The 25,820-nt window shown below is 45.1% G+C and overlaps 1 protein-coding gene across 1 annotated transcript in view; it reads left to right on the forward strand.

The window, feature by feature from the left end:
• Positions 1-1,560: 1,560 nt before the first annotated feature.
• Positions 1,561-25,820, forward strand: part of RNF152 (ring finger protein 152) — a 43,467-nt gene continuing 19,207 nt past the window's right edge. The window contains exon 1 of the mRNA XM_048310929.1: positions 1,561-1,730. The gene's annotated coding sequence lies outside the window, so the exon portion shown is untranslated. The remainder of the gene's footprint in view (positions 1,731-25,820) is intronic.

The raw sequence follows: 25,820 nt of genomic DNA on the forward strand, positions 1-25,820 counted from the left end.
GAGAATGGTAATTGAGTTTTAAATATTTATGGCAGAACCTGGAGTTGTACTAGTGAATGCATTATAGACTCTCCCTAGTGGTAAGCCTGGCTTGCTGGAGACCTTGCGCTGCAAATAGCCCCAGTGCAGCGAAGAGGGGGGAAAGGAATTTTATTTTGTGAAAATGATTTATTTAGCTGATTATAGAAGGCTTACTCCTTCACAGGCTACACTTTCAGTGTGGAGCTATAGGATACAAGGAGGAGACGGGTGTTCTAACCAAACCTGGCACTTGGATAACCTACAGGTCTGTTTTCACACCACTTGCAACTGTTTGCCCCCAAAAACCACTGGATCTGCAAAAAGATGAGGCAAATGAGGAGTGAAAGACTCCTGCCTACTGTTGCCATTTGTAGCTCTTGCCGCTTGGCATTAGTGATCCCATGTGAGACGCTAGGAGGTACATATGCATTTTTTCTTTTACTGCTGATGGAAATAAGATTGTTTTCTCCGCAGAGAGAGCAGAAACGAGTCTGTGGTCCTGTGCTTTGTTGCCAGCATAGGCCTTGGTGCAATGGATAAAAACGAGGCCTTATTCCCTCGCCCGGCCCTGGGTCTGGTGTGGTAAGACCACACGCCACACGTACATTTTACTTTAATGTGCACTCCTAATACAGCTCTGAGCCTCCAGCTGAGATTGGTGGTCCTCAAGGCACTTGAGGCAGAGAACCTGCCTTGCGCGGGGTGTCCGGGAGCCCGGCGTTCCCCGCGGGAGCAGCTCCGGTGGGTGCGCGGGGCAGGCGCCACTCTGTCGCGCCGGGAATGCGCTCAGGTGCAGCTGTCCCTCACCCTGGGCCAGGTGGCACAACGAGCTGCAGCTTAAAGCTGCAGAGCCCTTTCCCGGTACTGAGGAAGCCCTCGGCCGCTGTATCGTCCCTCTCCCCGCTGGCGGGGCCGGGTGCACCGTGCAGGGCACGGGGTGTCCGCCGCTACCGCTGCTGCGAGGCCGCCCCGCTCCGGCCCCCCGGGCAGCCTCGCCCGCGACGGAGCAGCGGCCGGCACCGGCTCCGGCTGGGGCGGGGTGGGGCACACCGGGGTCCGGGGCGGCTCCGGCGCTCCCCGGCGCCTCGGCCACGCCTCGCTCGGCCCCGCACCCCGGCGGGGCGGGGGGGACGGGGGGCGGCGCCGGCTGCCGGGGCGAAGGCGCCGGCTGCGGCGGCGGGCGCGGGGCTGCCATCCCGCGGGCAGGCTCGGCGGCGGCGGCGGCGGTGGTGGTGGTGGTGGATGGCGGCAAGGTCAGTGGGCGCCCGCTGCCCGCCGGCGGGGCTCCCCTGTCGGCCTCCCCCCGGGGCGGCGGGCGATGCTCGCGCGCGGTGGATCCAGCGGCGGGGGCGCCTCTCCCTCCTCCTCTTCCCGGCGGGGAGCGGGGCCGCCGCGGGCGCGGATGCCCCCCGCCACGCCTCCCTCCTTCCCTCCCGCCCGGGCGAGGGGCAGACGCGGGTTTCGTAAGCGCCTGCCCCGGCCGGCCCCGGCGCGCTCGGGTGGCCGCGGCAGAGCGGAGCCCCCCCGGGCGGTGCCGCGGCGCGATGCGCGGTGCAGGTGAGCGGCCGAGCAGCGCCCGCGGCCGCCGCCGCGTCCCGAGAGGGCGCCGAGGTTACTTCGAAACCCGGCGCCGAGGTTACTTCGAAACGCCTGCATCGCACCAGTGCTGTTCGGAGCGGAGGAGGCTTATCCGAGTGCTTTGCGAGCAAGTAAATTCAGATAACTTAGAGACGGGGTTTGGTGGGGTTCTTTGTTCCAGCGGGAGGTTCGGTGGTGGTTTTGCGTTGGTTTTTTTTTTTGGTTTTTTTTTTTTTTTTTTTTTTTTTTTTTTTTTTTGGGTTGATTTCCCTTCCCTTTCTTATGCCGGCAGTTAGCGGAGAAGATACGCCGTAACTCGGGTGCTGTCATTAAGTGCCAGACATCTCACCGGGGTTTTAGAAAAAGGCTTTAATTATTTTATTTAACCAGCCTGGAGGAGAGGCGTGAAGCCCCCTGCCCAGGTAGGATCCCCGCTCTACAGAGCGGCAGCACTCAGAGTTTCTTACGGCATTAGATGCCGTCTCCCAGCTGAGGTCGAGCTGCCAAAAATGTGATTTACGGACCCTGCCGATATCCGTCACCCAAGCGCTTTGTTCCGACACGCCGTCCGGTGGAGGGACTTCTCCGGGAGCAGCTCTGCCTCTCCTGAAATGTGGATACACTTAGGATATGTGCACCAGGGTGCCAGCCGGGGAGGCATTAAGAGTGGGTGTTTGTGTAATAGGTGTCTTAAAAAAAAAGGCAAAAAAAAAAAAAAACCAAAAAAGCAAACAGGCTTTTGATAAGGTCCCATTAATTGAACTGTAAACATAGTAATTTCTCTGCACTTGTTTGCTCACTGAAACTCTTCCTGCTTCTCATCGATACGGCCCGTGGTTTGTTTTTGCTTGCTTTTTATTTTTGTTTTCACCTAGTACGTTTTAGAGAGCTTTTGATACAGATTTACTTAGATTTTTTGGCTGATTTAGGCTGTTGGAAATTATTTGTAGTCTTTCAGCTTAGGATGAGTATGAAGGTCCTGTTCTCAGCCGTTCTGTACCACAGGCCTTTTTGAAATGCCCAGCGAGTCTGTAGAGCCTATGGGATGACAAGAGTAACAATTGTGGGAAAAACCCTTCTGCTGAAAACTCTGTTCTTGGCTATGTAACAGCGTGCGACTGGATTGTAGATTCTTACGAGCTTCATGAAAGGGGAAACGTAAAAGTAGTCCTGGCTGAGAAGTGCAAAGCTGGGATAGCCTTGTGCTGTTGCTGGCCGTGGCACTGGTGTGCCCATGGCTGTCGGGACGGAGTTCTGTGGAGAATTCCCGCTATGCACAAGCTGGCAGTACAGTTAAAAAGCCCAAGCCTCTGGCTCAAAGGTGTGAGGCCTCTCAGAGGGTTTGGACAGCTGGCCAGGTATGTGAAAACAAATGAAAACGATACCTGTTTCTTTGCTGCTTTTCTGGGGGGGGAAGAAAGTTGGTTGGACCACACCTGATGGAAGTTTTATATGCGTGTTGTGAAGTCGTCTTGGGAGTACTGGACAGTGCTGTGAGATACTCAGATTAGAAATGCCAGGAAGACAATAAATATTATTTTGGCCTTAATATAGTGTGTTTATATTATACATGCAACTGCAAGAACTCAGAATGAGCCTCTCATCCAAAGATCTGCTGGGGCTTAGCACAGTGCCCAGGGAATGAGCAGGTAGATGCTTCTGGGTGTTGGTCACCCTTCCCCAAGGGACTCACTTGATCCTTCAGTTTTGCCAAAATCCGTGGATATGTTTTTGTCATACTTGTTCCTGGCTCCAGTTTGGGGTTCTCACCTTGACCCTCGATGAACTAGATCAGGAACTCCATCAGCTGCAGTCCGATGGAGGCTTCAGCACAGTTTTAACTTCAGTCATGTGAGTTGCTGCAGTGAAATTAGAGGGGTACTTGGAAGCAAGCTTGCACATAAAGATTTTAAGCTCAGGGCTGCCTCTCATAAGCTTTCCAGGGTGTGAACGGCACATCGTTTTTCCTTGCATAGGGCTGAGAACACATGCCATACCGTGTTTGGGTTCCATCCAGAACAGCTGACCATACCCGGGACCAGTACTGGCAGAGTAGGAGCAGTGGTGCTTCTCTGCTGGAGTTTTATGGAGCATTAGTTTGTGCTTGGGGCTTGAAGTCTTGCTGGAAGCTAATGAAGCTTTTACTCCTAAATGCTCAAGTCATCCTTTCAAGCAGAATTTAGTTTTCTAACTCAGTGAAGTATTCTTCAGACTGTGACCCCAGTCAGTTGATGGGGCCTGGAGGATACAAATCTAGAGGTATGAATGGATCTAGATGATGCCCTGATCAGTTGATACGACTCTACCGAAGACTTGGTGGTTTGTGGTTCTGGTCACATGGCTGTTGACTTTGGGACCTGGCATAGGGATCCAGCCTTTCTAAGAAGAGTGTTCTTACACTGCCTTTTGTATACCTGTATTTATTTGTCAGCCAGTTCTGCAGCCCCCTTCCATACATCAAGTAGAAGATATTCAGGCAAGTAATGTCACTGACTTGAGTGTAGTTATTCAGCTGAGTAAATGGTGTGCAATCCGAGTTCAAAGCAGTAGATTTTAGGTGTGAGTGCTCTTTTTGTGCAAATGTGGGAAACTAATTTCCAGAGCCTGGGATCTTGCCATGCCTTAAATTTTCTCCTGTTCTTATTCTTTGCCTCTGTCCGGTGGGTGGGTGGGTGGGCTGGAAGTCAGATGGGAGGCTGGGCTTTCCTCCCCTTCACAGAAAGCAGCTCTTCAGAGAAATTCCACAGCTGTTTCTGAGTCTGTCTGGAGTTGCCTTCTTGCTTTGTCGCTGTTGTCTCCTCCTGCTGTGCTGTGCCCTGCGAGGGGAGCAGAGGAGCCCTTGGAACTGCTGTAGCTCTGTAGCATGATCTGTCACACCGAGCCGGGCTGGAGGAAAACCTCCCAGCCCTCATCAGTGCAGCCTCTCCCTGTGTCCGGGACTGTCCAGGGCTCAACATTTGCTGGTGTGACTGCAGCAGAGCTGCCCCCTGCCTCAAAGGCACCGATGGTGGCCAAGCACCAACAGCATGGGTTAAGGGGCGCAGGGGGTGTCAAGGAGAAGGATGCTAAAGTCTCTGGGATGAGTTCATTTCCAGGAGAAGGAGAGATGAGCCTCAGCTGCTTTCACACTGAGATCTGAGTAACAGTCCTTTAGCCCTGACAAAGCATTTCACCCCTTTCAGATGCAAATCCCCTTGCTCTGTCTGTTTTTCTGCTGCAGAAATTACCCCTTCAGAGCAACCCCCAGATGTAAATAAGTTTGAAATTTCCCCCTTCCTGCTCCAGATGTATAACATCTGGGTAGTTACAGAGCTGAACTGCACTGTGTGCTATGCAGCTCACAGGCTGGATTGGGCAAGGCTTTGTTTCCTGAGATGTAGCAGAACATGGAAACACCACTAATCAAACATCATAGTTTTCATCTGGTTTTATTTTACTTCATTTTAACTTAGTTTCCCCAGGAAATGAGTGCTGTTTGTCTTCTCTTTGGCCAGTTTCAACCAGATTGCACCAATGGTTGGCAGTCTGGAAGATCGCTAATTTCCCACTTGTGTTTGTTAAGAGTAGTGGGTGGCTAGGAAATCTTTGAAGCAATGCTCTCTGATGAAAACTAGACTGCTTACAGCTACTCTCTGTTCTGCCTGGTGGCAGCTGGCCAGCCAGGCATTGCATGTGTGGTGGTCAAACACGCAGCGCCTCTGTAGCCCTGGCCAATGTGCAGGGTATGTGTGGGATCCAGGGCAGGGGTGGGTGTGAGGTCGCATTGAAGGGAGCTGTGGGGGCAGGAGGGCAGAGGACACAGATGTTCCACAGATGTGTCCTCTTTGTTACTCTTCTTTGTGGCATGACTACCCTTTGGTTTGTCAAGATAAAGCCACTTGAGATTTAGGAAGGCTTGTGGGCTGACAGCCATAGCTTTCTTTGACCTCCAGGACACCTTGGGCTGAACTAAGGTGAGCATTGGAGCTGAGGGGAATGTGCCCCCTGGGCAGGACTTAGGCAGAGGTGTGTGTGCATGGGCAAACTTGCACATGTGCAATGGCAGTATGATAATCTGGGTGTTCACTGGTGCCATCCTGTTGAATTCAGTAATAATTTGACACTGATAACATTCAGTGCTGTATATTTCTCCCAGAGTAGCTTCTGTGAGTGAATCCAGTCTTGGATTCCCTCACATCTCTCCCTCTCCCCAGAATTACTTCAGGTAGGTGTGCACTTGGGCTGAGGTGGTGCTGTGAGATGTCAGGGACATGCTTGTGTGTTGCTAAGCATCCCAGTATAGATGCAGCTGGTCTGGCATGGGTGTCTTGAAGGGTCTGCCTCCAAAATCTGGACACTGGTGTACTAAGAAAAGCAACTTACCCTCACCCAGGCTGTGTCCATCCTAGACAGTATAGCTGTGCTGATATGGTGAGCACATTTCTTCCAGACTTGGACTGAAGGAAAAGACAAGCAGTGACAGTAGAAATAGGAGTGTCAGAGGTGCCGAGCATTTATGGGATGCACATGCAATTCCTCACCCAGTGCACATTTTGATGCCCTCTTTGTTGCTGCTGGTTGTCAGGCAGTGTATACCTGCTGTCCTGGGTCACAGAGCATGGCCCTGCTGAGATCACCAGTGTCAGGCTCTAATGTCAAAATACTATGTGACGCCTTAGAGGGCCAAAGTAAATCTCAAACACCCATATAGATGTAGGTAAAACCAGACACACCTGTCAAGGTGAGGTGAAGGGAGGAACTGTAGAGCTGGCTCCCTGTCGTGGTTTACCGAGGATGTGGAGCCCCAAGTCATGTCAGTGATGCAAAATGCTATTCCCTTTCGGCACACAAAATCTCTGCCTGGGCATCTCTGGCATCCAGCTGTAATTCTCTACACTATTAGGGATATGCCACTCAGTGAAGCAGAACATCTCTTGCTTCCCTTCCTTTCCCCTCCATGAGCACCATCTCTGGCCACCGGTAGCTTGGCATGGTAAAGAACTCTGGTAGGTAAGAATGGACTTGGGCTTGGACAAGGCATTGCAGGGCCCTCCTCTGAAGGTGCCAGTCACCCAAGCTTCTGTGTCAGAAATCCTGAAGCAGGCAGATGTGGGGTAAAACATTGCTGTGGTATCTTCTTTGCCTGTTCTCTTTAACTGTCTTGTGCTACCTGTATATGTTTAGGGATGGTGCAGTGCTTTCTCTCATAGCTTTTAAACTGAACTGAGCAGGTTGCATGCCAAGAGGGAAGGACTGCAATATTTCCATCACCACAGCGGATTTTCCATGGTGGAGCTCTTCCAAAAGATGTGCACTGAGAAGAGCTGGTATGACCCAAGTGCCTGGGACACTGCAGGCTCTGACTGCACCTCAGGGACTTGACAGCTCCAGGTTTTGCAAGCTCTGTTCTCTGAGGATGGGGAAAGATAGAAGTGAAACTTGCTTTGTTAGGTACAAGATCATGTAAAGCTTGTGGTAGTAGCTGCCAGCACCCCACAGACAAGGTGAAAATACTACTTAAAGAAAGAAATGGTGTGTGTTTGCAGCTGAGGACATACAAAGGCAAGTAAGACTTTTTTAAAAAGCATGAAGCATGTGTAGGGAGCATGCTGTCAGACAGCACTGCCTCTTGCCAGCTAATACCATCTGCAAATAAAACAAGTTAGGTTGTTGCTATTGCAGCTGCTTTCCCTCACAAAGCAGCCTGACCCAGACGCTGAGAAAGGTGTTGGCAATTGGCCTGAAGTTGGAGGTGTGCAGGGTAATTTACTTAAAAGACCCAATATAACAATTACCATGCCGGATGAATACATACAACTGTAATGTTTGCTTTCCAGTTGTATTTTATATGACACTCTCCCTGAAGTTGCTCATTGACTGCATCTACCAGCAAACACAGCCTGGACATGATGGGCTTCATCCCTGACCTGCAGTTAGGAGCAATAATTACACTTAAACAAGTTTTAATGTGGAGGTGGGAGGGATTCAGTGTCTAGGGCAGAAGGCTCTTAGTGGGGTCATTTGGGATACAGGCATTGGGAGCTTTCCTTCTGACCTTGTGGAAAGCACATCAGCTGCTCAGCACCTCTGTTCATAAAATCTGATTTGTGACAATCAGTTTCAGAGTAGTTGATTGATAATGGTCTTGGTTTCCTCCTCTGAAACAACCCCAAAATCCCCAAATGTTTGTGCATGGAATTGAAGTATAAAGACTCTCCCTTTACTCTCCCTGCCTCTTTACCTCAGATGAAGGTGGAAGAAAGGGAGTTGTTCACAGCCATCTGCTGGAGGCATCCATCATGTTGGGAGCACAGGCTGCCGGTTGTTCCACATGTTATTAATGATGAAAATTTATAAACATATGATCACATAATTGTGTTGCATTTAAAGTGCTTACAAAATAATGACATCAGGAGAACAGTGGCATTACAAAATCAGGTGTCCAAAAGCAATGAAGTTCCAGGACTAATGTTGCAGAACTCCCCTTTGCATCTGCATTATGATACAATCTTTAATTCTGTAATTGCATCATTTTTTCCCTTTCACAGAGTCCCTTTTTCACTGGATAGGTAATTGCTGCATAATTCATTTTTTCTTCCCACATTTACTTTCTGCATGTGTCTCTAAGTCTATTTATTTTACACCCTACCCAGACCTTGAGCTGGCTGAACAGTTGCTAATTCCTTCCTGGGGGGGTTTTTCTCAGGTGGGGAAGTTATTCTTGCAGCATCTCAGGTACAGGTACTGTCTTTGTTTTCATAGCTGAGGAATGAAGTCAAAGAGCAAATCAATCTCAGGTGATTTAAACACCTTCAATTTTGGCTGTGTCAAAGAGATACTTGGGTGTGATTTTATTTCCTACTCATCCTAGAGTACCTGGCATGATGTAGCAGTTCATCTGCTGGAAGCACAAGGACAGCTGACCTCAGCTGCTGGTGTCTGTAGATTAGCCCTAAATGCCTTGACTTGAGGGTGGAACCACCCCATTAGGGGTCACCTGAAGAGAAAACTAGTTTCAGAGACTTGGTGAGCATCTTAAAAGGTTGAGTGTGGAGCCAAGAAGGAGGTAGTTCCTGCCTGCAGGTGGTATGTCCAACTTCCTCAAGCAAGGTGATTGTCTCTCTTTCTTCCTGCATTGTTTTGTTCACAAATGTTTCTGATCCTCATTGAGTGAGGCAGGGTTTGAGGGACAGCTGTTGCTTTTATCACACAACCTTACTGTGTTTTTTTTGAAAGCAGGGCTCAAATGATTTGTGGTCATTGAATTGGAGAAAGAGACAGTGCAGATATATACAGAGGTTGGTCTTCATTATGATACTTCCTAATTTTGAAGTGATCAAGTTTGCAGTCTTTGTATTAAAAAAATAACATAGGTTTAAATGTAATTTTATAACTGTACAAAGGGAAAAGCAGGAGAGAAATAAAAATTAGGCATTGTCACATGAATCTGCAGTGGCCTGAGTCATCCAGAGAGCACATACCCTTGGGATGTAGCATTTATTTCTAACCCATGAGATAAGGGCCTGCTGGGGAAGCACTGGTTTGGCTATGGATGGTGGTCAGTGGCTAGAGTGGGATGACATGCTCAGCAGGTCATCTGGTGCTGTACTGGGGGGCTTTGCAGCCCAGAACTGAGATACCCTCAGATCCCAGGTAAGGATGGGGTAGGCAGAGTTGTGGTGCTTCCCAAGTCCTCTTTGACTTGGCTGTGTGTGTTCTGCTATTCACTATGTGGCAGCCTAGTCATCCCCTTAAACTCGCCCTCCGCAGTCCTCCCTCCTTTCCCTCTGTTTCTGTGCTTCCCTAACAAATACCATCTGCTTCTCTCCATGTTTTTGGGTAACATCACTTTAGCCTGTTGTTTCTGGTGGCACGTAACATTTTCCAGACGTCCCAGATAGCCTGGTAGGGTTATGTACAATCTTGATTCCAGTGTAGGTCTGTAATTTTTTGCTTGTTCAAACTATAGATGAAGGCCAGCCAGGAAAATACCTTTGAAGCATTTTAGAGGATTCATCTTCCTTACGTTTAGACCAGAGCCATTACTGTGGGATCGTTTGAGATCAAGCAATGGGGAAATGGCTGCTTTAGGCCAGCTCTGTTCATAGCTTATATCTAAAGAATATGTTGTGTTCTGCCCTGTTCCTCAGTGTTTTGTTGGCAGCAGTCTTGCTTGATCCCACCTACCTTCTATGGGGTTGAATATTACACTGAAATTGCATCAGTTCATAGTGAGGAACCCTGCTTGCTCATGCTTTTATTATTTTCTGGAAATTAATAGCAACATGATAGTACAAGAAAGAGTGTGCAGGTTCTGGAGGCTGAGTTTCCAGCTGAAATGCAAGTCGGTGAACTTGGCCACTTTCCAGAAGAGTGATGTCTGTAGTTCCAGCAAGTCATTAGATGTCTGCAAGTCTTCTGACCAATTTACAGTGGGTCTCTTCCTGCATCTCTACTCAGGGGATGGGGGGTAGTTAATACCAACCTCACACAGCAGCAAGAGAGGATGAAGCAGGCAATTTCTGATTGTGTTCAAATGAGCATAACAATAGGCTTTCTTTATGTACTTTAGGATTTTTTTGCCTCATCTAACTAGATGAAGAAAAGGGGATGTACCAGCAAGGAAAATGTGCTTGCCAACAAAATCAGGTCTTGGAACAGACCAGGCTGACCTGCAGTGAAATGGTTGGGATGATAATAATTTAAAAGTCAGACTTGTGTTCTTGGGAATTTGTGATGTAAATCATGGCCATGATCACTGTAATAAACCATGTCAAACTCGATTAATAAAATAATGTCAGAGTGTCTTAAAAGGTTTCAGATGACTCAAAGGATTGTACACCTTTACAAAATAATTAATAAGCCAGATGCTAAAAACGAGCACCAACTGATTTTTCTCCTTGCGTTGCCACGGTGTGTAAGTCCAAGAGTCAGTATTTGATTGCTGAACTTCATGTATTTGAGAAGGAAAGACAATTAAAAGGAACATGGGACTGGTCTTCATCTCTTATCTGGAAGTTCTTGGGGATCCAGGGACTTTGTCTAGCCTGTGGAAGGTTGCTGTGAGAAGTGGCTTGTATCAATGGAGACATCTACACATCTTTAAGAGGTGGGGGAAGGGGGGGGGTGGGATAAACAACAAAAACCACTGCACACCACTGGCCTAGGCATCTCCAGCCTGGAAGGTGGTGGTGAGCCTTGGATTTGGTCTGAGCTTGGATAGACTTCACTTAATCCCTGATAGAACCTTGTTCCCTCTATTTTGTGTGTGTGGCTTTCTTTTGGAGTAAAGCATGTTTAGGCAGACCTTCAGGCACTGTAAGTTGCCATAGCTCCCCTGGGAAAGAAGCAACTCCTCTGTGGGGTGACCCCCATGTTAGGTGTGCCCTGCTGGCCTCTCTCCACCCCTGGTTTGCCTCCCTCCTCTCCTCTTCCTCACAGCATCTGTGGTCAGATGCTGAGAGGCAGGGGACAGGGCTTGGAAAAAAGCTGGCTCAGCAGAGGAGGTGGAGAGCCAGCTGATGCCACTATTAATGTTCTTTCAAAATTGATGGATGAGATGATTACAGAATTGCAGAGGGAAGTGAAAGTTATCAGAATACATGTTTTAATTGTATTCTGCATTGTTTTCAGCAGCCAGCTTCTGAGGTGCAGGACAGATCAAGCATTTTTTTGAGGATGTTGATGTGGGCTGCACACTGCACTGTTTTTAAAGAAAGAAAAAGATTGGGCCAGTCTGTTTTCCACACTCTGCTGCTCTCAGTCTTCTTCACTTGTCCTGTGTGATAGTATGCTGTGTCTAGACAGTAAATCAGATCTGAAAGACTGTCCTAATGCAGCTAGAGGAAAAAGAGGCTCTTGCAAGCACCTGTGGTGTCAAGGTACTCAAACCTTTAAGGGATTCCTTGGTTCTGGACTTGTACTTTCCTTTGTGTGCCCTTCATCCCCATGGAAAGGAGTGAGGATGATGGAGCTGTCTGGCTTGTGGTGACCAGCAGTGTGGGTCCTCCATGCTGCATGTCAGCCTTTGGGCACTGACATCTGCTGGCCTTTAACCTGAGGGAGATCCTTTTTCAGCTGATGAAGCCCTCCTGCTCAGTCTGCAAGTAGCAGTTGTGTGCTGCATGAGGTTTTCTTCCGGACAGGCATTTTCCTTGAGTATGCTTCACCCAGGATTGGACCAAAACACTCTCTTCTAAGTTTTGTTTTTCTTCAGGCTTTAAATAAACCAATTTTCTTTGTAGTATTTTTCGTAGCTTTTCTTTCCTCTGTGACTGAGAACTTTTCCCCACAGGCTCCTTAATTCAAACATAACTTGCCATAATTCTGCATGTTTTGAAAAAGTACTTGCGTAGGTGGTTAAGAGAAGAAAGCATCAGCCTTGTTGCTTGCCGCCTCCTGCTTTCTCCCAAGTCAAAATCCAAGAATGGGACACCTTTCAGGAGTGAGCTCTTTAAATTAAAGTCCCAGTCTCAAAGTCCTGGCATCTTCATCAAACAAGCCTTCTTTTCCATCAGCTGCAGGTGAAGTTGCATAAGGGAAGGTATCCTTGGGGTCTTGGAGGGCTGCTCTGTTTCTGAAAATTAATAATTTGGGGCAGAGATGGTCTTCTGCCTCAATGCTTTAGCATGTATGTTTCCTCCATCTCTCTCATACCTTTGGAAGGATTTCTGGGATCCAGCTGGGCTGTGAGGAGCTCCCCCATATCTCCCTACTTACCTTCCTGGGACAGCAGCTGCAGTCCCAGTTGTGAGGTTTAGAAATTGGTTCTTCTTACTTCATTTCCTGCTCTGGAGCTGGTTGGTATTTTAATGTCTGTAAGCTAGCATTAGGGAGGGTAGCACACCAAGGAGCTGGACTGCTGTAAGAGGAAAAGTTCCTCCCATTCTCGCAGGCAGGAAAACAGGCTTGTGAGATGTGGTCGTGATCCCTGTGAGTTCCAGAGGCGCCTTAGCTGAGCAGGCGGTAAGTGGGGAAGATGAGCAGTGGATCACAGTGGCTTTCTGACATCCTAAAGGACACAAAATCTTTGCAGTGTTTACTCTGAAAATATTCTCTCTGCCTTTCCAGAAGTGCACTGTTTACACACGCACAAACACTGAGATTTTGCAGTGTACGTGCTCGCGCTTTTTGTGCTGTGGGCACAGCTGGTAATGCTGATAGGAGGGTTTCTGTTGTACAGACGCTTGCTGCTTAGAAAGTAGAAATTTGCTGAGAGTGGCAGTGGAAGCCCAGCAATTCTCCTTCCAGTGAGATAGGGAACTGCTGGTGGGGGCTGAGCTGTGCCACAGCAAGACCAGAGGTGCTGAAGTGCTGGCACTGTTTGGAATATTTAAATACTTAAATTCTTTAAACTTTTTTTTTTTTTTCTCTTAGCAATACTTTCCAAATCTATTTATTTAAAAGAAAACCTGAAATATGCTATTCTGCAGATGCTTGGGAGCCTGTTTTGTTCCTTTTGCCATGGTAGATCTGTTAACGTCAGTAACTACAGCTACAGGTTGCTTGTCCAGGTGAAGCTTGTCTTTGCTTTTGTGGTACCAAGCCCTGTTTGGTATGTTTTGATCTGATTCTTACAGAATTTCCTTTTGTTTGCTGCACTGTTCTGTATGGCAGTTTCCATGTAAATATTATGAGAACTGGCAGTATGGGCCTGATGCCAAGGGTAAGGGACTAATACAAATACATTTATTTTTATTTTGGAAGCTCTTGCAATTCACACTTCGCTGGCAGGGTGGTAATGATGTTTCACAGAAGAATGCCTTTCTTATCATTTTGATTTCAAAGTGCTCTAACAGGCTCCATCCACAGTCTCAGGCATGGCAAATGATGCACCAGGATCAGGGTCCATTCAGCAGCAGGAGATGGGGATGGAGATGGGCCTGGGGGCATAGGATGAGCCTGAGGTCCGTCCAGGATAACAGCACTGCTGTGGCATCCCCAGAGCATGGTGTGATGGCGCTGGGGGGGACTAAACAAGGTCATGTTTCCATATTTTAGTTGCCAGGCCAGTGCTGTGTTGCTTATTCAATGTTTTGTTTTAGGGGGACTGAAGATGTGTTGCTGTAGCTGAACAACGCCTCCTCGGTGAGATCCGAGATCCCTGCCTCTGCAGTACCTGGCTCTTCGGTGGGTGCAGAGCCAGGGATGGATGAGAGCCCTTATGGTAGCTGAGGGATTGCTTTGGCTCCCGATGCGTGGCTGTGCTCAGCTGGCCGTGTGAGGTACGGAGCGTTGTCGTGCCGAGGTTCTTTCAGTGGGACATGGCAGCTTTGGCACCCAGGGCTGTGCAGTCTGAGGGTACAGTGTTTAAGCTGGAGAGGCACTTGATGAGAGGTCAAGATGGTTATTTGCATTACTGACGAGATGATTAGTAGACGGTGTTCATGGCTCTCATTAGAGACCTGTGGAAGATTGGGATCAAACAGAAGGATAGCTGTGTGTGTGTAATTTATGAGGCCTGCTGCTCAAACCTTCATTCGAGCTCTTAATTATTCCACAGTGGCAGTGGGGAGGAGAAGCTGGAAAATGCTAATTGTGTCCTGTGCTCTCAAATGGGAACAAAGGCAGCCATGGCATGTGGCCCACAGAGGCTTAGATGCTCCTCCATTCTGTGGATCAGGAGCGCAGTGCAGGGGATCTGATTTTCCTATCTTCTGAAGTCTGTTTAGAACTGACGATTGGCTTTCTTTGTATAGAAATACCCATTCAAAAAAAAAGCTGAAATCAAAAGGCCAGGCTCTTTGGTCCAAAACTATTTGTTCCTGGTATTTGTCGCATGCTTAGTTGACTGAATTAATCAAATGGAAAATGCTTTTTCCCAAACCAGAAAACTTTCATGAAAAGAAATGTATTAGACCTATTTTTTAAATTTAAAAGCAAAATACAAAAAGATCCCTCTTCACTGCTTCCTTCTCTCACCCTCTTTGTTCTATGTTTTTCTTGGTGGCAAAATGAGAAAAGTAAAAGGTTGAAGAAAAAGTTTTGAATGTGCATTCACACATGTATGTATGGAGGAAAAACCCAAAATACATGGATGCTTTTGACTTACCAAAAATAGGCTAGTGAAAATCAGTGATTTATGTAAATTTACTTGTATTAAAAAGATGCATTTAGCAACTTGCAGCAACTTTGCAAGTTACTCCACTTTGTATTCTGGTGGTACATAAACATAGGCTTAATTTTCCACTTTCTTGCCCCTGCATATCCTTTTCTAACTTACAGCACAGTCGCTGTTCATTTAAAACTAGTCTAGGATATTGAATAGCCATGTCCAATTAATTTTCTTTCAGGTTATTGGCTTTTTTTTTTTTTTTTTTTGCTATTAATTAGTATTAGAGGTGGTGGCAACTCCTAGCTCTGAAGTGTGCAATACACTTCTTTGAGTGTCCTGACCTTCGTCACAGTTCGGGAGCCTCTCTTCTCCATTTCCTTCGTGACACGTGTCTGAGCAAAAGCCAGGGACTGCTTTAAGAGGGTCTGAAGTCATGGGTGTGATATGCTGCATACTTTTGAGATGTATCAGCTTCCCCCTTTTGTAAATCAAATCATACTGCGTAAGGTGCAGATCCTGTTATATTTCAGCTAGGCTTGCTTATTCTGTGGAAGGGATGCATGCAGTTGTCTAGGTGAATGAAACTGGTTTTGAGTGTTTCAGTAATGCCACACATGACAGAAATTCTGAGCTTCTTTATGTGAAATTCCTCTTCCTTTTCAAGAGAGGAAAATCCTTGACAGGACTTTTAAAACCTGTTGTGATATTGTGGGTTAAGTAATTACTCTAGGATCACATTAACATTTTCTTTTCTTGCCACTTTTCCAATTGTGTCAAGATTTGCAGGCAAGAAAAAAGAAAAGTAATGTAAGAGAGCAGTTAGTTTGTTTGGGGGGTTGTTTGTTTTACTTCTTTAGTACATCTTGTCTGCATCTGGTTCCTGGCAGCATTTTGTGACCTCCAGTGGATCTCATGAGTGTTTTCCATTGGGAGCCCCGAGCAGGCAGAAACCTACAAGCCAAAGCTCTGAAGGTACTGAACTGCCCAAAAGGAACAGCTTCTTGTATCAACTCTTCCTCTTTTCTCCTGTGTTGGTGAGCATTGAGGCAATTGTTTAAACCAGCTGAGCTTTACTGCTAAAGAAAAAAAGGAAAAAAACCACAAAACTGTCAACATTTGGAGATGAGTACAAAGAGGACTGACCACTCCTATTCCTCTTCCAGCCAATCCCAAATTTATTGCTGGCCTTATTTCAGTACATTTGAAGATCAGCTTCATCTGAAAACAGAATTGTGGTTTGGTTGTAGTGCACCTAGGAAGTGGGAGTTAGTCTTTTGTGTCAGGATACATGCGTTTAGACTCTAGAGCTTGAGTATTCTTGGAATATTCTCCAAGTGAGAACTGGGAGTCATCTAGGCTGAAGAAGAAAGGGTCTAAGCCACAAAAATCATAAACAGAAGAAATGTAAGTTGCAGTTCTTTAGTGCTGTATAAAAGGAAACTGCTAAACATGTTCATTTGGTAAGCAAACTGGTTTATGAACTGTATTGTACTGCTTTTTTTTTTTGTAAATTCCCCCAATTCATCAGCTCCTGTTCTGAGATAGATTGCTGGCACATTACCTTCTGTAGCCAAAAATCAAGAAGAAAGAGGTTTGTAGGAGTAGCAATTTCAGTGGACTACCTGGAATCTCAAACTGCTCATTAGGTTTCTTTGAATTATCAGGTGATGTATTTGGTAGCTGGTGTTGTGTATCAGAAGTACAATGTAAATAAATTTGATTAGAATAGTGCTCATACACTTTGTTAGTCTTTGGACTGGATTTTTCTAGCTTTGTAAAGCACAAAACTCCAGGTATTGGCAAAATGTCTTCCTGTGAATGCCTTTCCTGTAAAAAGCAGGTGCAGAGTAATTCTGTTCTATCAAAGGGAAAGACTAGTAAACGTGCTGCTCCTCCCAAAACCATACAGATCTCTGTGCTACTTTGAGGATGCATGTTGATGATTTAGCTCTTCCTTCATCACAGTTCAAGCGTCCCCCTTTCCCTGTGCCTTGGCTGCCGCTGCAAGGCCTCCTTACGGGTCTTGCAGCGGTAGAGGGAGGTGCCCCTGTCCTTACCTGTTGAGACAGGGTGCTCGGCATCTGGGAGACACAGATACCATATTGCAACCCTTCCCAGGAAAGCTGAGGTGAATTAGAAAGAAAAGAAGAGAAGGAGAAGCAGGGTCCTGCAATCCACACACTGTCTGCTTCCTAGGTCTTAGTACAGTGGCTTTTTGAAAGCAATGAAATTAGATGGCCATGTGCCCAGTGCAAGAAATTATTCACTCCAGTGTATTTATTTTTATAGTGAAATTGCATTTTCATATCTCCGTGAGAGAGACTGTAGCAGGATACAAACCCAGTGAAGCATTTCTTTTTGTGGACATAGCGAGTTTGGCGCAGCTGTGCTGAAGCCTGCTTCTCTCTTCATGAAAACAATTCTGAGCTGGATTTGCATCCTGCTGGTTTGCATCCTCTCCGAGGACATTTGGTGATGCAGTTGTAGTGGATGGAGATTGTATTTCGTCACACTCCAGATAGACGTGGCTGTGCAGGAAAAGATGTGCCAGACAGGCATAGCTTTAGTAAAGTTACGTGACCATGTTTTCATAGTGAAACATGGGATTAAGAACTACCCAGAAAATAATTTAATTTTACTTTCTAGTGACTCAGGAATGCAAACACTTTAGATTTGAGGCACATTTCTTAAAGGTGTTTCACATTTCAGTGCATTGAAATTATTATGCATGTAAAAGCTTGAGAGTATGAAGTCTGTGCTTGTGAATTGGGCAGTTAGTGGCTTGGCCTACCTGCGTTTTGTGTTTACATGCAAAGTAATTTACATTAGCAGTAGAGCATTCCATGTGCATACAGCATGTGTTACAGCTAATCCACACACAAACAAAGTAGTTCTGAGAAATGTAGGAGGCTGTGTTGTTAAGATGGGCTACTTTTTGGAGGTCACTAATTGTGTCTTGTCTTGAAAACAGAAGAGGGGGAAGAAAAAATTGAGGTGAGGTGGTAGGGGTTATGTGAATGTTGTAGTTAGGATCCAGTCCACTTTGAGAAATGCACTGTTGATCTTAAAGAATTACTCAGGGCTCTGTTTCAACTGGTCTCCAAAATGACTCAGTGTAAGAACGAAGGTCATGTGGATTTTTTTAAAAAGACCTATTGGACTAATTAGGTTATGTTATGTGGCTTAGTATTAGTTAAGCATGCCCAGAGTTCCTGGTAAGAGTTCAACCTTTAATTTTCTGCTGGAAGCAACTTCCCTTCAAAATCCAGAGATGTACAGCAGTTGTGATTAGAGATTGTAACATACAAACCCCAAAGCATTGTAGAAAATACAGGAAGCTGTAGAAACTGGAAGGGGGAGTTAATTGCATGACAAGGGATCCACTGAACAAGCAGATGGCTTAACACTGTTTCAGGGAGAAAATAGGTTGTATGAGTGTTAAGTAACTACTTTGACTGAGTCTGTTCATGTGCCTATAGTATGTAGAAAAAGATTTGTGGCTGCTGTGATTATGTATAATGGATTATTATGTAGTTGTTAGAACAAGGCAACAGAGAAGTAAGACTTCCAGATGTACTTCTTTTGCTCATTACAAACATTCAGTTCCTCTCTCTCCACCTCTGGACACTCCAGATGTTGCTTGCATGTTATCTGTTGCTTGCATGTTATCTGTTGCTTGCATGTTCCCCTTTGCTTCCTGCTCACTCTCCGTCCCTACCCACCTCCTGCCCCCGTCCTGACCTCCAGCTCCCACAGGGAGTCTGGTGTCTTTTCTCCTGCTGCATTCTCCAGCCTCTTCACACACTTCCTAAACTTCTGGCAGATTTTTAGTTTCCCCTTAATTTCTGTAGCATATGTAAGTTCAAAAGATTTTTTAAAAATTTAATAAAGGTCTTTGTCCAGTGTTTGTTTCCAGATACTGTAAACGATTGGTGAAGACCTTAGATTATTTTTATAAGGAAGCTTTTAGTATAAACTTTGCCAAATTCTACATAGCTGAAAAGAACAATCTCTTGACCCATAACTCCAGAGGGGTAATTTTACTGAGGTTCAGACACAGGTTTTGTATTGTAGGAAGTCTGTGTCCACTAAGGAAGAGCTTTCATCTCTCACATACTGTTTACTGTCTGGAGGCAAATTTCAAGTCTGGAAGTGTGAGGCCATGTGCCATTGGGAGGGTTCTCTCAAAATCGGGTCTTTGTATTGCCAGACCAGAGGACAATATGATCAGATGAGCCAGAACATGCAGTGGGGTGTTTGTAGTGATTTTCATCAATTGCGGGAAGACAGAGAGCTACCTGACTGTTCACAAGGCCTGCTGGGCAAATGCACTGAACCAGCAAAAAGAGACTGAAGCAATGCTGTGTTTTGTGCCTGTGGTATTCATGGATGAGTGTTGGGTGTGTCAAGACCATCTTTGCTTTTGTGTGACACGTTGACTTTTTGCTGGCAAAGGTTACAGGGTGGCATTGGGCGCCTGTTTGTCCCTGCATAATGTTCAGCATGGTGTGCTTCCTCCAGTACAAGATTGGCTTGTCTTTCTGGTTGGATTTTGATCCAGAAAAAGGAACCCCTGCCATCAGTGAACCAGAGTGGGTACAGCGTGGATGTTGTACACACTATGTCACTACTAGGCCTGCCCAGTTTAGTGGTGGCCAGCACTGAGTCCAGAGGAGTTCTTTCCTTTTCAGCTGTGCCTGGTGTTGGCACAGTGTAAGCTAAACTTAAGCTGCCTGAATACCAGCTTAGCTAACTTGTTATTCTTTGCTATTTGGTCTTTCCAGCACAGACAAACATAATTTCTCCTCTTCAAAGGCTGTTGTTACTCGGTGCTTTACTTGTTTCTTCCCCCCTCCCAGTGACACCTCCAGTAATGTTTCATTGCCATGCAAAAGGAGGAGAGCACTTTGTCAGCAGCCTACTTCAGACAGAGAAATTTATATCTTTGAGAAGCATATGTACAGAACAGCAATTACTCAGATCATCAATATTTATATAGCAGATAATAGACATCATGGACAAGATGAATATTGTCACAGGAGCAATAGCTGCTGAGGAGGAGGGGAATGAAAATGTAATTGCCAGATTTCTTTAAATGGGATAATTATTTAACTTTCAAGTGATTGGTGAAAATAGCTTAGAGTCTGAATTAACTATTGAGTGGGAGTTCATCTGCTTCTAGAAAGTGGAGGAAATGCCCCCTCCTGTCTACCCTCAGTTCGCACAGTGAAAGCTGCCTGGTATGTTGTCCCTTACATGTGGATTTAGCTGAAGGCAATAATGGTGCCACTCTCTGAATGAGGAATTATATAAAATAACAAAAAAGTAATCAAGCAGCTTGTTTTGAAAATTAATTTTTGTTGATGTCTGCTGTGGATGGACACGTGTGGTTGAGATGGAGACATGGTCGTCGTACATGCTTTGATTTTAAAAGCTGAGCCCCAGTGTTCAGGGAAAGGTGGCCATGGTAGGGCAGGCTTTTTACCAGAGCTTTGCAGCATCCTGCCTCCCAGCTGATGTGCTGCTGGCTGCCTTGGTACTGCCTGATTGGACAGGCAGCCCTATGAGTCCCTGTCTGGCCTCCTGGCCGGAGGGACAGCCCAGGTCATGGCTTCCTGTTTGCACAGGAGATGCAGCTCCTGATTTCTGCAAAGAGAATGCCTCCTCCCACCCACCCTTTTTAACCTTTTTATGGCAGTGTGATTATTTGTAGGGCTTTCATTCACTGGCAAGAAAATCTGCTAGCTTGTCCTGGTTTTGAGATGTATTAAGTCAAAAACTAACTGCATGTGGGCTGTTTGCTGCAGATAATTTATTTGCTTTTTTCTCCTGCTTGTGAAATGCCTCTGAATAGCTCCATTTTTTCTTTATACTGACTAACTTTTCACATGTGACTTCAGATGAGTATCTGAAACACTGCACCCTCCTGACTTCTTTCAGCTGAGGGGGAACAGTGGATGGGAAGGTACTTGATGTTCAGTGTTTACCTCAGTTGGGTTGGCTGTCATTTGTAATCACACGGTTTTCAAAACATTAAAGCAACTTGGGAACATTTGCAGCAGAGTTGATCCACAAAAGATTTAAAGTACTGCGATATCAAAGCTCTGGGGACTGTATTCTATGGGATGCATATAACAAGGCTTATTGTGCAATGCCCAGAGAAAAGTTGGCCCAGGAATGGGATTTGCAAAAACTGACATCCCAAATCAGGAGGCACATGAACTGGCTACAAGGGAGGATCAAGATGAGGACTTCTAAGTCGGTAGCCCTCTTTCTGTTGCATGAAAATCTGCTGAACTGCTCCTTTGTATTCCTTTCTGGAGTTAGGTACCTTCTGCTGAGTTGTAAGCAGTGGAAGAGCTAGGGCTTGCTCTCTCTGAGTTAGGTCTGATGCTCAGCCCAAAGAAGCTAAGGCTGAGTTCCCGCCTTTGTCTAGCAGCATTTGATCATGGATCCTTTTCATAGGTAAGCCTATTAGACTGCCTGGATTCTAGCCCTTTTTCAAATTAATTTTTAATACAAAATAATTAAACATTCATTGGAGCAGGGACAGGAACTTCCTTCCCCTCACACTCACTTTTCCTTTCTGACCTGGATATTGAATTATGCACTTCAAAGTGGAATGGGGTTGAAGAGGAGGCATTGGTGCAGCTCTCCTGAACTCCTGAAATTCCTGGTACTTGAAACTTTAATCTGGGAGAAGGGAAAGGAATATTATAACTTAGTCAGATTCACCCTTGGTGAAGAAAAGTTTCCTTCTGTGAGCCATACCCAGGTTCTTGTGTGGGTTCACCGAGTCTGCCACTGGCATGTGGCTTGGGGAAGTTCTGACCCTGTTGCGTGCAGTTTAATTTGAACTGAAGGCTTGTTTGAAGCTAAATTTAGGCCAGCTTAGATTTTGCTATTGCAGGTAAAGCTGAGATCTCCAATAACATCAATATTAAGAGTTCAGATGCTTGTTCCAGTGCCTAACTGTATTAATAAAGGTGCTTTCTAAATTGCAGATCACAGACCCAGTATTGCAACTATGCGTGCTTCAGCTTTTTCTTAAGCAGTACCCCTTCAGCTTTTAATGATGGCAGTGTACTCTTTGCTCAGAATTTAAACTAGTAGTCAACAGGCTTACTTTCTTAGTTACCTTCCTCAGGTCTCTTTGAGGCAGCCACTCTTGAGACTCTGTTGAAAGACTGTCTGCAAAAGGGTTAATTTAAACATTATCTTCTGTGTGAGGTTCTGCCTTGAGGAAGGTAAGCACTAGATACCCCTTGGAGAGATTATTGCAATTCTCAAGCCAGCACCTTACATAGGTGAGCCAGCCCCGTGACAGATGCATGCATGACACATTCATTGCTCCTCCAGGTGCATTGCAGCTTGGAATAGCTTTTTTTCAGAGTAAGGAGAAGAACAAGGGGCCATTGAAGAGAGCAGGTTATCAGCACTACTGATATGCTAGATTATTGGATTGTGTTGAAATAATGAGTTTTTTCATCAGGCTAGATTGTTTCGTGCCTAATTGTCTGAATAGTTTTTGCTTTTTTTTTTGTTTCTCTCTTTTTTTTTTTTTCATTGCAGTAACTTGCACAGGGATCCTGGAGACGATGAAAAGGATTGCTTTCCCCTCATGTTTAATGAGGTACTTGCTGTGTTTTGGTTGTCTTAGTGCATTGTAAGCCCTGATGTATTTATATTCTAGTTTGAGGATGAGGTGTTAGTGGCATGAGGAAATGGTGTGTTTGCAGCATCCAGAAGCCATGAGCCTCTCTTAATTCCGTTTCCCTTCAGTGTCAAGCACTGGGGCACCACCATGAAGACTATACATCAAGGTATTTCTGTCAGGCTGGTGCAAACTAGCTAAAGCCTTAAGGCGTTTTGTTGAGTTCAGTGTGTAAAGATCCAGTCCTGTGTAGTGGTTTTCTTTTAAGCTAAAAATGGGAAGAACTGTATGGTGCAGGAGGGAGTCAGGGATATATTGGTACAAAGATTCACGAATGTTCTTACAAAAATCCCTCTTCCTTAGCTTCTGAGCAGTACAATCTCAGTACAGTTTGCCTCTTCTGTGGTTTCAAGCTGGTTTGAAGATTTGTCCTGCATTGCCTTCTGGAAGAGTCTTTCTGCATCCTAATTTTGTCAAAGTTCATTGGTTTATTTTTTGGAGGGACACCCCCAACCCCAAGCAAATCTCCTTTCACTGAAAAACAGAACGGAAGGGTTAGGTTTAGGAATGCAATCACCATATCCCATGGGAATTGCAATTAGCATACTTTATTTTCCCATTCTTGCCTTGGGGTTTGGCTTTATGGCTGACGTCCATCTCTTCTTTAAAAGTTTATTTGCTGTTGTGGTTATGGGAGATGCAGTCTAGCTGGGAATCCCAGTCCCTGTTGGAGATTGGGAACAAGGGTCATCCTGTATGCAAGTACCTCGAGCTAGAGTAAGCAGCATTTCACAGTTCTGAAAATGGATTGCCGAATTTCCAGCATTTAGTAGAAAGGCACCACTTCCTTTAGTACAGGTGACATAGCTGTTCATTTCATATAATCCGTAAGGTCTTGAAACCCTACATTTTCATGAAAACTCACTTTTTTCTCTATTTTTAAGTCATCATCTTGGCTTAATTTGCAAGCACAAAATACCTTTTTTGGGCTTGTCCCACACTAATGAAGTGTGATACTAGGATACTGGAGTTAGTTGTAAGTTCAAAGTACAGCAAGTATACTGATATGATTTGCCTGAGGAGACCTCTTGTTTGGCATAAATATTTCTGACATGTGGAACAGAGCTAGACTGGGAACAGGAATAAACTACTCTTCAGACTTCAGATTTTACTTTCTGAAGTAGATAGATTCCCTTCTGAAAATAGAAATCAGCAGAAATGCTGGAATTGTGTTAATTGAACAGACTGATACATAGTCAATCTGTGGAGTAGGAGATGTCAGTGTATGAAATTTAAGGATGTCTAGAAGAGAGAAGCTGGTCAGCACTAGCAAATTAGTTAGAATTCAGTGAAGTTGTATTACTCACAAATTTGCTTTCAATAAGCAGTGAGCTATTTTTACAAGGACTGTTTACAACTGCTACTTTTATGGTTGGCTAATTAGCAACCCCCTTTGGAAAGAACAACGACCCTCCTGAAAGTCTTCAAGCGTACAGAAACTTGGATTTTTTTAATCCTCTCAGTTTCACGGTGTCTTCTGCCTTTCAGCTTGTGGTCTCTTGCAAGCTGCCACTCTCCCTGTTTGTGTGACTTCTACAGAAAATACAAGTAATAGTAGTTGAAAGGGAATTTTAAAATAGATCATGAAATGTAGGGTATGTCAGGATGATTTTGAGGTGGTCTTAAAAAATCCAGTGGTTGTCTTTTTTGAAAGCTTTTGCTGAATGTTTGAGATTTAGCCTTCCTCCTCTTTATCTAAAGGTTGGGAAGGTCTGTTCCTCTCAGACAGCGCATGTCACATGTGTTGGCATTTGGGAATTTGACCAGGACTGCTTCTCCACTGGAAGGATTCCTGGGCACGCCTGGCTCAAATCTGCTCTTTAGAGCAGTTACTGTGAAAGGAGCTTCACCCAGCTCAGTGGAACTGCTTCATATGGAATGGTCACTGGCAGAAAGAAATGCTGGCAGAACTGGACCCAGGCTGGTTTTCACAATTTTAAAGAAATTGTCTGTCCACCTAAAAAGTGTCTGTGATACATTTTTTTAAAGCTCATGTATAAATTTAAAGTTATTTTCATGTGTAAAATAAATTAATTCATGCTATCCTACTGGTGCTCCTGAACATCTTTGCAAAACGGCAAGGCAAACAAGTGAAAAGTGTTTTGGTAACAAAATGTGCACTTAAAGAGGGTATTTTGCGCTTGTTCAAAAGCAGTTTAGGGAAGAAACTCCCTCGCACCGACTTACCTCTTGGAGTCCTGATTTACTGTGCAGGTCGGTTCTGATGCAGCTGCATCCTGACACAAGAAGGTGTGAGCTACAGGGCTGCTTATGATAGTGAGGAGTTATTTGAAGAAAAGTTAGGAGTTAGCGTGACCCAAAGATAAGTGGCGGTGTTTGGTGAGGGGCAGTGGAAACATAATCGCACAACTACAGGAACTTTATGGTTGTAGCTCTTGGAGGAGCTACAGCGAAAAAACCCTTGGTATTTTGAGGAACCTGGCTCATTTTTTTCAGTGTTAAAGGTTTACATTCCTGCGCTGCTGCTTCCTCTGCCGGCTGAAACTCCTTTATGTGGTCTATTGGAGAAACTCTTTTATCATCTGTGTTAATGGGTGGTTATGAAATGAGAACAAAAAAAGTAAGATTATGCCCTGGTGATTTTTAAGAATCCACAAATTTGTCCTTTAATAAAATTATAATACTGTTGCTTTTTCAAATGAAGAGGGACACAGAGGTCCACAACCTGTACTTGTACATTTTAAAATCAGGATATAATGCTGAGTTGGAATTTTTCAGCTCACTTCTTTAGAGGTCTCATTTTCTAGCATTCATGCTGATTTCTTTTGTGTCATTTTAAACAATACACAATAGCATTTTTCCATCAGCAAAGGCCTGTGCATTTCAGTGACCTTTACTGCTTTCTTTTGAGGGGTTATGCAATCAACATACGAGAATTAAAATATTTAATGTTATTTTTTCTTAAAAAGAGGTCTTATGCCTTTATTCTCATGGTTGTACATCCCACACCTGTGTCTTGCACCTGCAGTCTTTATTTCGAGGAGCCTGAAAGTCTGTTTGCAAAATCTGAGCTCATTTGCAAAAATCAAGCTAAAAAAAAAGAACATAGGTGGATAAAACTATTGTCTTTAAAGCAAGACATTCTAATGTTCCTCCTCTGGTCCCCCTCCTCAATTAAATATATGATATTTTATTCCAAATTTAAATTCAGAACTTACAAAGGGATTGACCCTTTTCATATCTATTGGCTAGTCAATGCCAGAGAATTTTGTGTGCCTTTCTGAACCCACTTACAATGCACTTGCCTACTTTTTGCTGCTTGGCAACATTAAAGCTCCTGAGAGTCCACACTAAGTGCAATCTCCTCACTAGAGCAAGGTTGCTCATTAGAGATGGAGGTTTATTGCACTTAATAGCAAGGAGAATACTGAAGCCTCACCACCTTTTAGTTGTGCTTCCCGATCAGGTGGGTGGAATATCAAGCAGAGCATCCATGCATCTGTTTGGGGACAT

Source organism: Corvus hawaiiensis, chromosome 1 (genome assembly GCF_020740725.1).
Source record: "Corvus hawaiiensis isolate bCorHaw1 chromosome 1, bCorHaw1.pri.cur, whole genome shotgun sequence".
In the NCBI taxonomy this organism is placed as follows: domain Eukaryota; kingdom Metazoa; phylum Chordata; class Aves; order Passeriformes; family Corvidae; genus Corvus; species Corvus hawaiiensis.